This window comes from Cibotium barometz, chromosome 21 (genome assembly GCF_041138505.1).
Source record: "Cibotium barometz isolate CiBa-2024 chromosome 21, ASM4113850v1, whole genome shotgun sequence".
In the NCBI taxonomy this organism is placed as follows: domain Eukaryota; kingdom Viridiplantae; phylum Streptophyta; class Polypodiopsida; order Cyatheales; family Cibotiaceae; genus Cibotium; species Cibotium barometz.
Window position 1 is genome coordinate 50,212,974 of NC_141066.1, and position 8,737 is coordinate 50,221,710.

An 8,737-nucleotide genomic window follows, 5' to 3' on the forward strand; every position below is an offset into this window, starting at 1 on the left:
AGAGGGGTGAATAGTTTTGTGACTAAAGTCGACTGAATCACATGATCGTGGTTGGAGTTGGCTCATGATCCTTGAGTTGAATCATGAGACTGGCTCGAAGTGGGATTACATGATCGAGTTTCTTGGATCGCGATTCGGTAGTTATTGCCACATGATTTAGTTAGATCTTATGATTCAATAGCCTCATTAGTGGTGAGACTGATGGGTCCATATTGGATCATGATTCGGGGAATGAATTGTCAAGATTAATCAACTCTGATAGATCATGATTTAGTTGTTATCTCACAAATTGAAGAAATCGGATAGGGCTATAAAAACTCGGATCGTGATTGGGCTTCGACTTGGATCAGGATTTATGATGATGTGGTACACTTGGATCGCCAATTCAAGTCAAGATGAGATTTATGATGATCACTTGGATCACTAATTCAAGTCAAGATGAGATTCATGACTTATAATTATGGTGAATTCTGGTTTATGTGCCTGTATCTCAACAAGTCCTTTGTGTCTAATGTTGCACCATGTAATATAGTGCCTTAGATATGCTTAATGCATTTATGGCATGTTGTGCAAAGAAAGCTTGGTGAGAGTTTATGAGCTCTCGGCAAGGCAAGGTTTCTATATTGGGTGCTTGGTGCATGAATGATGTGTAATCATGCAAGTGCACTCGTAAAATAGTTAAAGCATGCTTAATAACACTATTGCAGGAAAACTAGCTAATATTTCCTGAAAACAAGAAACATTTAGCATCTTTCAAAAGATTCCATAAAAAGGTCAATTTTAACCCTCTTTTTGGAAAGTGGTCTATGCATGCGTACAACACTGTCCAAAAATGACAATATTTAGGACACTTCACGTATTTTTTAAAATAGAGACCATTTGCCATTGCCATTTTGATCCAGAAAAGAAAATAATACAACTTAAAAAAAGGAGCTATTTTCTAGACATACAACTCATGGCATAGTTATGGCTTCTCATCATCACTACTACCTATACCATCAGCATCACTAGCTAGTGTGCCTTCCCTCCTTGAGGAGGTAGATGAGGCATCCTCTTCATCACTGTTCACAAAGGTATTTTTTTCTTCTATGTGTACACCTAAAGCTAAGACTCCTTGGGTTTGCTGTCGTGTTAGCACACCCGAGGAGGTGTTACCAAGCTTTTAAAAAATTTTGGATTATGGTCCAATTAAGGTTCCTATGGGCCAATAGGATTAATCCAAGTGTTGGGATGAGATAAATCCAAAGAATAAAAGAAAATATCCAAAAATGAGTAAATGCTCACACAAGATGAAGAGTTGATCGAGTACAAGGTTTATTAGTTAAAAATTAAGAGAAATTACTAAAAAAAAGAGATATTTTGGAGAAATGATGAATTTTTGACACCTTGGTAAGGAAAAGGAGACCTTTGAGGTAGACGCCTCCTTCACATGTGTGGGAGGGTTTTTAATTCAAAAAAATTGAGATATTTTTATCTCTCCTCTCTCATGGATCAAACTCGATCAAAATGGGAGCTAAATTGGTCCAAATCTTGTTCAAATTCAGCCAAACTGAAGCTGAAAAATTCTAGAACCTAGTTGGACTCAGTTAGTGGCCTCCCTCACCTATAAATAGACTCTCATTATTTTGCATTCTTATCTATGAGCTATACCATGCTAGTATTACATTAAAATAATCATATTTTCTATTATCCCTTAAAAATCCTCTACTTTCGGAGAGATTGGAGCTTCTCTCTCTCTTTAACAACTCTTGGAACTTTCTTCTCAACTCACTAAACCAATTGATTGGTTGTTGGGGGCTTCACTTCTAGATAAAGAAGCAAGCCAAACCTAGAGGTAAGAAGGAATTTCATGGTTTTTGTTGATATTCTCAAATGATTTCACTTCTCAACCCCTCTCAAGCTTGAGAAGTTTCTAATTAGTTGTTTTTAATGCAAATCAAGCTTTCTCTAAGAACTTTAATGATTAATCACAAAAAGTTAATCTTTATGCTTATTTTGAATGCTTTTTATGTATATATCTCTCTCTCCCAAAAGAATAGTCATTCCTATGGCTAATTCTTTAGAAAAAGAATGCTTCTCATTGATAAATTCTTAATTCAAAATCAAACTCTAAGCTTGTTAAGCTAGAGGTTAAGAAAATAGTATTTTTTATGTTTTTATATTAATAAAATTATGGTAAATTTATGATTTAATTCCATAATTTGAATTTAAGCTTAAGGATAGTTCTTCTATCATAATTGTATTACAAAGTCTTATTCTTTTCTAGAAAAATTAAAAATTATCTGTAATAGTAACAAAGCTATGGTAAAATTTTTAGAAACCTATCTTATTTTTTATGCATAATACTAAAAGAGGACTTCCTACCATATTTTAGGATGGGACATCCTATGCTAAAAGAATGATTTTCATCATATTCATGAGAAACTGATTTTTAGTATTTATGCATAAATAATTAATTAAAGAAAAGAAATTTTTTGATAATTTTATTTTTATGCAAAAAGAGGAATTCCCATGATAATGGAGATCCATGTAATTAAATGGAAAAAGAGAAATTTTGGTATATTAAAATAATGGATATTTTTATTTAATTTTAAGAGAAATTTTAGATAAATTTATTTTCTGCATGAGAAATTTTATATGATAAAAGAGAAATTCCCATGACATTTGGAATTCAATCATTTAAATGGTAAAAGTGGAATTCTTGGCATATTTGAAATAATGGATATTTTTATTTAATTTAAAGAGAAATTTTAAATAAATTTATTTTATGCATGAGAAATTTTTAAATGATAAAAGAGGAATTCCCATGACATTTGGAATTCAATCATTTAAATGGTAAAAGTGGAATTCAATCATTTAAATGGTAAAAAGTTAAATTCTTGGCATAATTAAAAAAATGGATATTTGTATTGAATTAAAAGAAGAATTTTTGTGGTATTTAAGTACAGAAAGATTTAAAATAAATGTTGGTGACAAAAGAGGAATTTTCACCATAATTGCACCTAGGGAATTAGGGTTGATAAATTAAATTGGTAGAAGAATATCTTTAGATATTTTATGTGGATAAATTACCAAATTGATTAGATTAAATGGAAGAAGAGTATTTTCATAAAAATCTGATATTCTCATATAAAACCATTTCTTAATCTATTATAGTTAGAATGAACTTCATAAAGTTGGAATTTTCTTACGGTTAGAAGTTCAGTAGATGTTTATCTGAAGAAAATCCTTGGAATCAAAGTTAGAAGTAAACCGAATGATTTTGGTTAGACCACGACTGTGAGAGGGACAGTCAGTAAACTACTTGTCCATCTCTCGATCTGAATCAAGCAAAAACTTCGTGTGACCAATTCCAGTTCTTAATACTAAGAATAGACTACCGTTGAATTAACCTAGTTTTTCCTTGATCGAAATCACCAAGAATCTAGTTGGTTAGACCACGACTGTGAGAGGGACAGTCAGTAAACTACTTGTCCATCTCTCGATCTGAATCAAGCAAAAACTTCGTGACCAATTCCAGTTCTTAATATAAAGAATAGACTACCGTTGAATTAACCTAGTTTTTCCTTGACCGAAATCACCAAGAATCTAGTTGGACATTCAGTCAAATGATGGGTAGATTACCCTGATGAGAGATCAATGATTCTCATTAAGAAAATATGGATTAAGGAAAAAAAGAGTTTTGTGGAACCAATCTCAAATTGGAAATTTTACTTGCATAGAACCTCTGTTTTCTTTTAAAGGTCCGTTTTACGCCAAAATGCTGGAGGAAGCATTTGGTATGTGTTTAACTAAGAAGAGGCTCGTTGTTGCAACAATAGCTGGCGGGGAGTCGTCAGGGGACGTCGCTCGCGGCGGCAAAGTCTGCCGAGGTCTTGTCCAGCCTTGGTATGGTTAAAATGGTGCGCTTCTAGTACGATGGGCGAGGACCGATGAAGCGGTCCTTGAGTGAAGTGCTAGGACACCTAAGTAGGATCCTAGAGGGTTCTAACCAGATGATGCATGGGCTCGCGGTTGCTAGGACACCCATGCGTACGTCGAGGAAGATTCGAATGAACTAAAAAGAATGACTTTTGTGAATCGAATTTTGATATTGGATCTCGTTAGTTGACCAGTTGGTCTTCAACGGAGAGTCCGGATGATATATTTTGTAAAACAATGGACTCAATATTTTGGAGGATTATGATCAACAATACTATGATTTTCATTGAAAGATTGTTTTAAAAACAGCTGAATATGTTATAATGGCAATTTCATATTGGGTGTGTACATGGTATGCCTACCTTAAATTTTGCTTGAAACGCCGGCTAGGGGACCAGGGAACTCTTTTCCTCAGTACTCGAGCAAAACATAACCAAATTTTTATAAAGGAATCCCACCAATACAGTGGTTGGGCGGTTGGCTAACCCATGGGCCAGTTGGGGTTAGGTTGGGCGGTTGGCTAACCCATGGGCCAGTTGGGGTTAGGTTGGATCGGGGGATTCATGCGATATAAATAATTAGTTTGTTAGTTAGATTAAGTCCTAGGAAGACCCTTGTTGGGGTTAGGTTGGATCGGGGGATTCCTGCGATATAAATTACAATTAGTTTGTTGGTTAGATTAAGTCTTAGGAAGACCCTTGTTCTATGGGAGGGAATCAACGCCTATGCCTCGTTAAAGGAGGAAAAAAGCGGTGATTCTATGGACCAAGTGCAAGTCTCTTCTTTGATCTGACCATGTGACCGAGTTTGGTCGGATCAGTTTGAATAGATAAGACTTTGACTCGTTAGATTAATTCTCTTGTTAGATGATTTTCCTGGTGGAATTAGCTGTGCCTTTTGGGCAAGGGAAGTTTTTCTGGGTTCGGTTTTGGAGGAACCACTGGGCTAGTCTCTTGTCCGCATATCCGTGGGTGAGGCCTCAAGTGTGGATCCCTACCTCGCGCAAGAGGCTGACGCTGCTTTCGTCTCGCCAGCGCCCTCGGAGGGGGCGGGGGTCTCACAAAGGATTCAAAGAAATGCTGACAAGATAGTGCTCATCAACAAGGCTGCAGCGTACGTTGCCTTCCAAGGGGGTTACGCTTCTAAAGTACTCGCACACACTGCATTTGTGGAGAGTATTGGTGAGAAAGACCCAGATTATGTCGTCAATGCCATATTGTCGGGGACCCTTCTACTTAGCAAGAAGAGGCGCAAGACTATAGTAGCTAGGCGTCTCAAGAACATTATGAGTTAGCTTGAAAATTTATCGTAGACTGTGTTTGACAATCAATGTGAATCCCTTTTATCAATACAAGTGGGTTTTTTTATACATAATGTCTACATAAAGTTTGAATAATGTAAGTTTTCATGATATGAGAGAGAGAGAGAGAGAGAGAGAGAGAGAGAGAGAGAGAGAGAGAGAGAGAGCCATTGTGGATAACATTGGATTGCATGCATGTTTAGTTTGTGGTATCAGTAATGATTAATTTGGGCCAACTTCCCATGATGTCCTCCCCTGTCCTCTCTGACCACAATTAATGTGTAGTTCTGTTTGATTTAGCCAACACCCAGCTCTAATTGATAGCAAGGCCTATGTGTATGTGAATGTGACTACTTGTAAATGCTTGTACATGAAAATTGAAGGCCACCAAATACAAAAATATCCCCAACCTTAACAGGGCGACTTTTCGCCTAGACAGGCTTGCTGTCTGGGCAAAAGTTACCCTATTGAGGTTGGGTATCCTTTTGTATTTTTTAGCCTTCAGTTGTCCTGTATAAGCATTTATATAAGATTTTCTATAAACTAGGTGCTTAAAATTAAAGATATATAGTGCCTTATAAAGTAATATTAAGATCATAAAAGATACTCTTTTACATGATGAGAGAGTTCTTACACATGGAAGGAGAGAGCTTTTACATGAGTGTAGTTCTTACATGAGTATAGTTTTATCTAATTTAGCTAATACTCATCTTTTATGATAGTAAGGCCTATGTATATGTGAATATGAATACATATAAATGTTTGTACATGATAATTAGAGGCCACCAAATATAAAAATAGCCCCAACTTTGAACATGGCAACTTTTGCCCAGACATGCTTGTTGTCTGGGCAAAAGTCGCCCTGTTCAGGTTAGGGCTCTATTTGTAATTTTTAGCCTTCAATTGTCATGTATAAGCATTTATATAAACCTTATTATAAATTAGGTACTTAAAATTAAAGATATATACTGCCTTACAAAGTAGTATTAAGATCATAAAAGATGTGCCTTCACATTGGGCCTGATACCACCTAGTTATCATACATTGCAAGTTTTGCTATCGCCAAAAGAAATTTACAACTAAATAATATTAAAACAAAAAAATATTAGTACATATGGTTGAGAGGAAGGTTTACAAAGGCAAAAAGACTCCCAACCTAAATAGGGTGACTTTTGCCCAGACAGGCTTCCTCTCTGGGCAAAAGTCACCCTATACTGGTTGGGAGTTTTTAAATACTTTTTTAAGCCTCAAAACTCAAAAAAAATATTTTTTAAAAAAAAATAAAATTTGGGCTCCCCTTATGGGTGTGGTGATGCAACTTGCATTCTATTTTTGAAATAAAATATTAGAATGTACCTTGTAATCATTAGATATCATAGAAGTTAGAAAGATATGACAAGATTGTTATGAGGTAGTTATGACTAAAAAATGATATAAAAAATTCACCTTTTGGGTGTATATATGTATAAGGAAAGTTTTTTTGATCGAAAAACTCAAAATTTTTTTTTTTTGAAAAAGTCAAATTTTTGGGCCCTCATTATGGCCGAAAAGTGAAACCTTGGGAATGGTGATGCAACTTGCATCTAAAAGTAATGGGTTAAAATATTCCAAAATTATAGACTATAAAAGTACTAAAAACTAGTGAGAGAGTGGATAAAATGTAGATGGTAGGACCTAAAAAGTCTATAAAAAATAGGAGAATCATTTGCTTTATCTCCCACTATGGGCTATTAGCATTTTTAATCAAAAGATTACTAACAATTAGGATTTCTTACAAGGCCCATTTCATAGTCCAAATTTTTCCTAATGAAAAGCAAAAAAAAAACCTAAAAAAACTGTGATTGCTTATTAGGGAGCATTTAGGCACTCTGCCATGGCCACGATAGAGGGATTACCAGGGATTGCTTATTAGGGAGCACTCTGCCATGGCCACGATAGAGGGATTACCAGGGATCACACAAGAACTGAACCCACCAATGGCTGACATCTTCGACCCATTGAGATCACATAAGAACTGAACCCAATGGCTGACATCTTCGACCCATTGAGATCTATGCCACAAAATCACCTCCCAATGCCATTGGCCATGCCTATAAAACAGGCGTGTCATCAGGTTTTACACCCCTTATCACTTCGATCCCACCGGGCTTTGGTCCCTTGCCTAACATTCTCGCAAATCCTATAAGTACGAACCCTTTCTTGGATGCCCATACCTTGGACATACTGATGACTAGTCTAGGAAGGGGGTGGCCCAAGGACTCACTGAGTCTCTTCCAACAAGAGCACTCACATACGACCTCAGCGATTCATACAAAAATACGGCCATTCAAATTTCAAATTATGGGCAAACACAATAGACCTTGTTTAATTCATTCAAATGTTTGAACAGAGATGTGAAGCCTTTGGAAATCCCAACTGTCCCACTAAGGTACATGCGTTGAACTTATGCTTTTAGAAGGAAAAGCTAGTCGATGGTACATCGCATTGATGCCGGTGATCAAGACCAACTTCAAAACCTTGAAATCAGCCTTTATACATGGCTTTTCCAGACAAGGTGATCGGTGGAGTGTAGTAACAGAACTCTATTCAATTGAACGTCAACCAAATGAATCCATTAGAGATTTTATCCTTAGGATAAAACTCTTGGACTCACGTTGTGTCATGGGAAAAATTAAACGATGTTCAATTGAAGAGATGTTTCATGATGAGCTTAAAGAATAACAGCTTACACAACTTGATCATTGTATCCAATTTGAAAACATTCGATCAATGTTGCAAAGAAGCAATACGTTTAGATGACAACATGCTAGAAGATGATCATGCTACGAGGTGTTTCTCATCTAAACCAAGTGAAGCAATGGTGGCAAAAGAAAGATCAATCTCAGAATTGACATTCCTAGAATTTTATGCAGCCTTGCTTAAAACCTTGCAACCAACATCTATAAGAGAGGATGAAAACCTCCAAAACCAGACATCCTTGATGCCTCTAAAAGTGAGGAATGAAATGCCTTGTGTTGAGTGCAATCACTACGACCATCCCAATCCTCATTGTGCATACAAGGCACCTGTCCTTCTATACTGCATATATTGTAAAACCTTTGACCATGATACTAAAAAGTGTCCCGCTTCATCCACAATGGACTCAAAACCTCCATCTCCCATGCACCAAACAGAAAGAATCCAAGAGGTAGAAACTGCTCAGGAAGCAGTTAATCGGACACTTTAGTATTTCTATTGTCGTGGACCTTACTGTTGAAATATACAAGTGAATAGGGTGTGTGCGAGAACAAGCCCTTGGCAAGAGGCTGTAAAAGAGAATCTATAAATGTGAGAGAATCTGTGAAAAGGTGAGAAGTATCTACTAGGAGAGAATAAAGGGTAGCATGAGGAGATTTAGGAGGTGTGGAGATATTCTGGGAAGAGGTGGAGAGAATTAAGCAAAAGAGGTGGAGAGAATCAAGCGAAAGAGGTGGAGTGAATCAAGGAGAGATCAATGGGATTAGATTCTTGGATGTA